Source organism: Arachis stenosperma, chromosome 5, assembly GCF_014773155.1.
Source record: "Arachis stenosperma cultivar V10309 chromosome 5, arast.V10309.gnm1.PFL2, whole genome shotgun sequence".
Classification (NCBI taxonomy): Eukaryota; Viridiplantae; Streptophyta; class Magnoliopsida; order Fabales; family Fabaceae; genus Arachis; species Arachis stenosperma.
In genome coordinates this window covers 14,892,585-14,900,096 of record NC_080381.1, presented here as the reverse complement: position 1 = coordinate 14,900,096, position 7,512 = coordinate 14,892,585, and the positions used below count along the sequence as shown (strand labels likewise).

The window sequence follows — 7,512 nt, the reverse complement described above, 5'->3', positions numbered from 1 at the left end:
ATAGTAAAGAACTTGGTCCAGATAAGACAATTCTTCTTTACAAAATCATATCTCATGTTTTCATGCCACAAAGTGGACCACGATATCGGGTAACAGTGTCTGACTTTCTTGTCCTTTTTGCTCTCGTTACTTCATCTCAAATATCATTTGCATACCTTATGATAAGGCACATGTGGAAATCTGTCAAAAGTTCAAAAAGGCCTAATCTTCCATATGGAATGTTTCTCACCTGCATCTTTGAATATTTTAAAGTTGATATAACAAATGAAGATGTTGAGAACAAGGTTTCACTCATAAAGGGCGAAGGAGCTGGTGACAAGAATGCTGATTCTGAATCAGGAGTACAATCTATCTGATGTCTTATGTGAATTCTAGTGTTATTCGGTTCCTGTTTGAACTTTTGATTAATTACTTTTGTGATACTCTGTTAAACATTTGATCATTTTGGATATTGGTTATATTTTGCATATGTTAGAATAAATTCTGTTTGCAGTTGCCCCCATGATGACAAAAGGGGGAGAAAATTTAGGTTCCAAAATTGAAATTGGAACGAAACAGGGGCTGGAAAAACAGGGGAACAGGGGTTGAAATTTTCATTTTTGAAAATTCATGATCACCCTTGTTCAAAGAATGCATGTTGGATTTACTATGGTCATTGTTGTTTGAACTGCATTTGGTTTATCATGATTAGTTTATTTGGCATTTGGTTTATAATGATGTTTGATTTATTTTGATGTCTGGCTGTTGATTCATCATTGATAAACTTGTTGGATTGAAAATTTATTTTTGGCAGTTCCTTTAATTTGTGCAAAAATATCAAAACTACCTTGTTTTGTTCTTCAAATATTTTTCATCATGTTGTTTTGCTCTGATATCCTAAACAGGAAAATGTTTGAAAAATATTTGGATACTTTTTGTAGTTTGAGCAGTAAATCAGTTATGATATCAAATGAGTTTTGATTATCAATTAAAACTGCTCATAAATCAAGCATTTAGCATCATAAAATTTGCTAAATAACATTGTTACTTGAAGCTTGATTTTAAATGTTACAGGTTAGTGCTTCCCTTGGTAAAATAGCATACATTAAGGGGGAGCCATGTGACATTTAGAAAGGGGGAGAAATTCAAAAATCAAAGGGAGTATTCTGTACTCAATCTCAAAATTTCTTTCCATTTCAATTTTAATAATGTTTGTCATCAAGGGAGAGATTGATGAGTTTGGAAAACTCTTATTTAATTTTGATGATGAACAAACATTATTGAAATATTTAAATACAAAATTATTAATTTGATCCTAATTCATATATGCTTAATTAATAATTTTGTTGTGCAGATTTTGTGTTGGGCCGAAACAAAAGAAAATTAACAAAGCCCAACTGTTACATTATTGGTTCAGCTTTGAGTGTCCAAATGAGTTTGTGATTAAAGCTAGTTATATTGGGCCGAGAATAAGTTTTAATGCTATAAGCCCATGTTTGCTTCCATGCTTGATCCGAAATCATTTTTATCAGGAAAGCAAATGTTAACCAAATGGGCCAGTTTTAATCTCAATGTTACAAGCCCAAATTCTATTAGTGATAAATGGTTCCAATCTTGGTCCGAAACCAAAGAAAAAAATGAAAGCAAAGTGCTTCCAACGGAACCAACTCTTTAACCATGTGATGGATTTCAAAATCTATTACATTGTTAATTAATGCATGGGGAACATGAGAGAGAAATTCAGCTGATTTGATTGATGGCTATTATGACAAACACGCCACTCTAAGCTAAGGGAAGTAAAAGCAAGCTATTCTCAAATTAATGTGCTTAACCACTCTACATTGCTTTTCTTCAGATTCTTTAATTCTCTCTCATCTACTTCTTCTTCTTTCTTCGGTCCTTATCCAGGAAACAATGGAAGAAATGTTCTTCAACCAAGAAAAGGAAGAGGCTGCATGCATCAAGACCATCAAGCTAATGATGGCAAGAAAACACACTAAAATAAAAATGAGCTGTAGCTAAGATACTTACCAAATGTGGTTAGATTTGGTAAGGATATCTTGAGCTTTTCATGCTCAAAAAGGGATGTTGAAGATTCGGCCAAGAGGGAGATTCTTGAAGCATGGCTTGTCTTTGATTCTGATCAACCACCACAGGGAGTAGCTAGAGTGGCGAAGTGATGGTTGAAGGCAGAGGTTGAAGCAGATGAAGTCATTATCATCATGAGGCATCAAGGGCCAGAAATCCATCTTGGAGAGCAAGCCAAGGATAGAGAGCCCAGATTGATGAAGGGTGATGATCAAGAAAGGACTAGAGGTAATTGCATGTTGGTTAATACATGGTTATCTCTTCTCTCTCTGTGTGGCCGAACCGGTTCTGTGTTTGTTGAAGGAGGAAGAAAGTTGGTTCGGTTTTGGCTTCAAGTGTGAAGGCTTTCCTCTTCTTTAAAAAGGGGGAACAACCACTGTTTGAAGTAAGGAGAAAATTTGAGAGTGCAAGGCACAGAGTTCTCAGAGCTACCTGAGCTAACAGATTTCTCTTCTCCTTCAATGTTTTCTGTTTTGTATTTTTCTGTTTAATTTTGTCATGTCTTGAGTCTCATGGAAAAAGGCAAACAAGTGAGGTTTGTATGAAAAAGCCATAGAGCGGAAAAAGGCAGAGAGTGCAAAATTAAAAGAAAAAGCCATAGATGTCTTAGAGGTCCTTTGTTCATCTATGTTGTGTATCATGATTCTGTGGGAATCCCCTTGTAAGTTGGGTTAGCACTTTACAAGTTGTAATCAGATTGATTATAGTGAAATTCCATCATGTTTGTGATGGAGACTGGATGTAGGCTGCACTGCACTTAGCAGCCGAATCAGGATATATATGGGTCTAATCTTCTTCTACTTCCTACTCCATTTCTGTTTTCAAATACACAGGAGCAAAAACCAGAATTATCTCGTGCCAAGTGACGAGACAAAAAGAAAAGTCTCGTGAAAAGAGACGAGACAAAACAAAGTTGCTCGTGTCGATTGACGAACAAAAACAGAAAAGTCTTCTCTGAAGGTCAGCAAGTGTTAGCATCGAAAAGGGGGCTAAGATTCAACCCCCCTTCTCTTAGCCACTGAAACTATCAGTTTCCATAGCAGAAGCTTCTTGGTATTAAAGAAGGAGGGAAATGAATACAAGTTTAGAACATGGTTCAGATAGCTAAGCTATTAATGGGGGCTACAATTTTTTTCAATCCAAAATGAAAAAGAAAAGAAAAATATGATTATATTTTCTCACATAATTTCTAGGAAGAGTTTCTGAATGCTGATCAAGTCCCTTAGACCATTTCTCTTGAGGCATGCAATAATCAATATGAAAAGGGTAGCGAAAGGGATCATTTTCAGCCATTGTTTTTTGTGGCTTAGAACTTGAGAGGATAGTAATTAAACTTGGTAGGACACTGGGTTTAAAATTTTAGGGCAAAAAATAGAAATAAGATAAGGGAGAAAATAATTTACGTAAATCAGCCAAAACGAAAACTGCTTCATGAATCCACCAATGCATATTTATATGTAGTTCGAACCAGCTTGATTCGAACTCCATTTCTACATAATTCGAACCAGCTTGGTTCGAATTATACACAAACACATGCACACACTAATTCGAACCAGCTTGGTTCGAATTACACACAAACACACGCACATACTAATTCGAACCAGCTTGGTTCGAATTACATGGTATAATTCGAATTATGCTGTTAAAAAATTAATAATTTATTAAAAAAATGTTATTAAAAATTTTATTAAAAAAATTAATAATTTAAAAATTAAAAAAATATATTTTATTCTATACAAAATAATTTTAAAAATGGCTTAAAAGATGTTATGAGTATTATAAAAGTTTGTAATATTCTAGTGATTTAGGTAAATACATGATAAAAATATTTTTTCTTTAATTTCTAAATTATTAGTGACTATGTGGAGTATTTCTTTAATGTCCTAAGTCATTAGGACATTACAAATTTTTATAGTACTTCTAACATCTTTTAAGCCATTTTTTAAATTATTTTACATAGAATAAAATATTTTTTGTGGTATAATTTAAATAAATTTATTAAAAAATATTCATGATAATTTTTTAATAAAATTATTTAAATTATATGATGAGATATTACATGATTCGAATTACGCATGAGGAAGTTCGAATCACTCTGATTCAAATTATATGGTGAGCAATTCGAATTCTATACAATATTCTTCTGCCCATTCTTGATAGCTCATGAATATTTTTTTAATCAATTTATTTAAATTATACCACAAAAAAATATTTTATTCTATGCAAAATAATTTAAAAAATGGCTTAAAAAATGTTAGAAGTACGATAAAAATTTGTAATGTCCTAATGATTAAAGAAATACTTTACATAGTCACTAATAATTTAGAAATTAAAGAAAAAATTTTATCATATATTTACCTAAATCACTAGAATATTATAAACTTTTATAGTACTCATAACATCTTTTAAGCCATTTTTTAAAATTATTTTGTATAGAATAAAATATATTTTTTAATTATTTTATATGGAATAAAATATTTTCTTTCATTTCTAAATTATTATTGACTATGTAGAATATTTTATTTAAAATTTGAGTATATGCATATATTTACTTAAGTTATTATAACATTACAAATTTTTATAGTACTCTTAATATTTTTTTAAGCCATTTTTTAAAATTGTTTTGCATAGCATAAAATATTTTTTGTAGTATAATTTAAAAAAAATTATTAAAAAAATTATTAAAAAATGTTCATGAGCTATTAAAAATGAACAGAAAAATATTATATGAAATTCGAATTGATAGCTCATTAATATTTTAAAGAAGTCTCGTAATTAAATATTTTAAAGATTTGAGAGCACGAGTGCACAACTCATTAATCCTAAAATTATAATAATTTGAGGTAATGAAGTTACCTCCAGGGACTCAGAGTTATAAAAGAAATGCCATGTACATGCACAAAGTGCTCCACCAAGAAGAGGTACCTAGAACCAATCAATCAGAACAAACACACACATACACACAAATAAGAGCTAATTAATAATAAAAGGAAGAAAAACTCACCATACCCCAAGAAAGGCCCTTCCAAGCTTGATGACCAGATTTTTCGCCGTATTGCCAGACCGAAGCCATGGCTATAATCCTTCAAATAGAAAAGCAACAATATAATGAAGCAAAATGAAAGCATGAATGATAAAGCAGAGAGTGTGTTAGAGAGAGAAAAGCACCATTCAGCTACGCTGGAGACGTGGGCAAAGAGAGGCCAACGGTGGTTCATGGAGCTGCAACGGCAGAGACAACGCCGGTTCTACATAGCTCACAAACTGCAACACAGTTACTCCAACTCCAACTACACCAACCGATTTCAATATATTGCTTTCACATTCAACCTTTCCCATTATCTCACATTTCAAAAGCTTTCTAATTTCACTGCAACTGGATCTTGACCTCCACGGAACAGGGATTTCCGCTCTACACCAACCTCTTCCTGAGTACAAGCTTGCCACCGCCATCTTTGCAATTTTCCGGCACAACACTACTACAATTTTTTTTTTTTTTTGTCAAAAAGATTGGACAGCTCCTAATTCTAGGCATTACACCCCATGTTTCACACAGCCAGACAATACATTCACACATACTATCATGGGTACACACCACTACAATTTTCTAACCCTAACTTCGGATAACCTTTTTTTTGTTCACGATCGTGAATATTTTCCTTTTGGGCCTAAATGCTAAACCCAATTATGAGCGCCCACGGATTTGAAACCTATTTTTACCCCTAATAGCTCAACCCTACTTTTTTTCACCTATCCGAAAAAAACCGTATTTTATTGAGCCTTTGGATGTGCATCCTATAGCCAAGATTGAAGGCAGCCGAAAACAGTAGTAAAATTAGTATAGGACGTTCACCAAAAAACATTTGTATAGGACAATCAAACTATTGAGGATTCCTTGTTCAAAAACACACAAAAAAAAAAAAAATTAGGATACCGACCAAAGAGAAAAAAAACTATTGAGGATTCATACCAAAAATAGAATAAAAAAAAATCAACTTGAATTGATTGAGTGGTTAGCTCACTCGTCCGCTTAAGCAAGTGTCAGGAGTTCGAACCCCACTTTGTGCATGTAGCAACTTATTGTCCAACAGCAGACCCTTAAAAAAAGGTTAAGGTCCTGACAAAAAAAAACAAGTGAAAGGTTCGGTATAAAAGTTTTAGACGATGATTCGGATAAATATTCTTTTTGACTCTTGATCATTTTTTTGTGAAACATATCGCACTTTAATCATCACTAAACCTCAATCAGGTCCTCACTTATTGATATAACTGGATCAATCGACTCCTGTAATCAGTTACCAGTAAATTATCAAGATGACATGTCAGATGAAGTCTAAGTTGTTAAAATTAAGTGTTACGTGTCAATAAGAATCGTTGCAGAGACTAAAAACTCTCCTCCTTGTAATTGAAACATCGATGTCGCTTGGCACTCATAAACCTCATTTCTCAAATGATTGAAAAGGTAGAATTTTCATCTTGCATCTATGTGAGAAGACTAATCAATGGTGGATATGGGTACTGCAAACTCTGGTTCTTCATGCACTCACGAAAAAAGATGCGGTAGATATGAGCGAAATTGGAGCACTCAAATGAGTATTGATGGAAGTAGTTTGGAAGGAATGTTGAGGAGGAGGAAGAAAAAATTTGTTTTTTTAGTGTGTAATTGCAGAACTTTTGCCATTTTATTTGAATTTGGCACTTCACAGAATTTAAAGAGACTTTTCTTTGGTTGTTTTTATTTTAAGGTAAGTTTTAAATTTAGAATTTTGTTAGGTTTGTTGAGTTATTTGGTGATTTTTAAAATTTAATAGTAGGTATCTTTATTATAGAACAACGCACGACATTACAAATATTTTGTTTGGCTTGATGAGTATATTATCTCTTTTTATATTGATGAAGTGACACAACATAAAGTTGCAGACCCAAAAAAAAAATATAGAAGAAATGATTGCAGAAATAAAGAAAAAGATGATTAAATACAACACATACTATTTAGAATAATCATTCGAGTACTAGGAATAATAAACATCTTCCCAAAAGTTTAAACTGATTTTGGGGTTAACCAAGAATTGAACTCTTGAGTTTTTAAATCTAAAGCTCTAATACCCTCAAAAGCTTTAACTGATGGGAAAAGGTAACACTAATGATAATATCTCTAATACTCTCTAAACCTTCATTATACACATTATACAAATATTCCATTGGCTCCTCATACTTTTCCAATATTTATAAGTATGTCTAAAATAAACCAACAACTTGTGCTTATTGAACGTGCTGCATTTTTATAAACCATTGAATTTCATTAAATGTAAATAAAAAACTGCTATAAAAAAAGAGTATTGATAGAGCATAATAAATATAGAATGTTATTAATATATAAATAAATAAGTAATTGAGTGTCTTTTAATATACAATACTTTAAATAAAAAAAAAATAATTTCTTAT

General features: G+C 32.1%; 1 pseudogene; it reads right to left on the bottom strand.

Moving 5' to 3' along the window:
- Positions 1-525: 525 nt before the first annotated feature.
- Positions 526-5,520, bottom strand: LOC130980470 (uncharacterized; annotated as a pseudogene).
- Between the last annotated feature and the right edge of the window lie 1,992 nt (positions 5,521-7,512).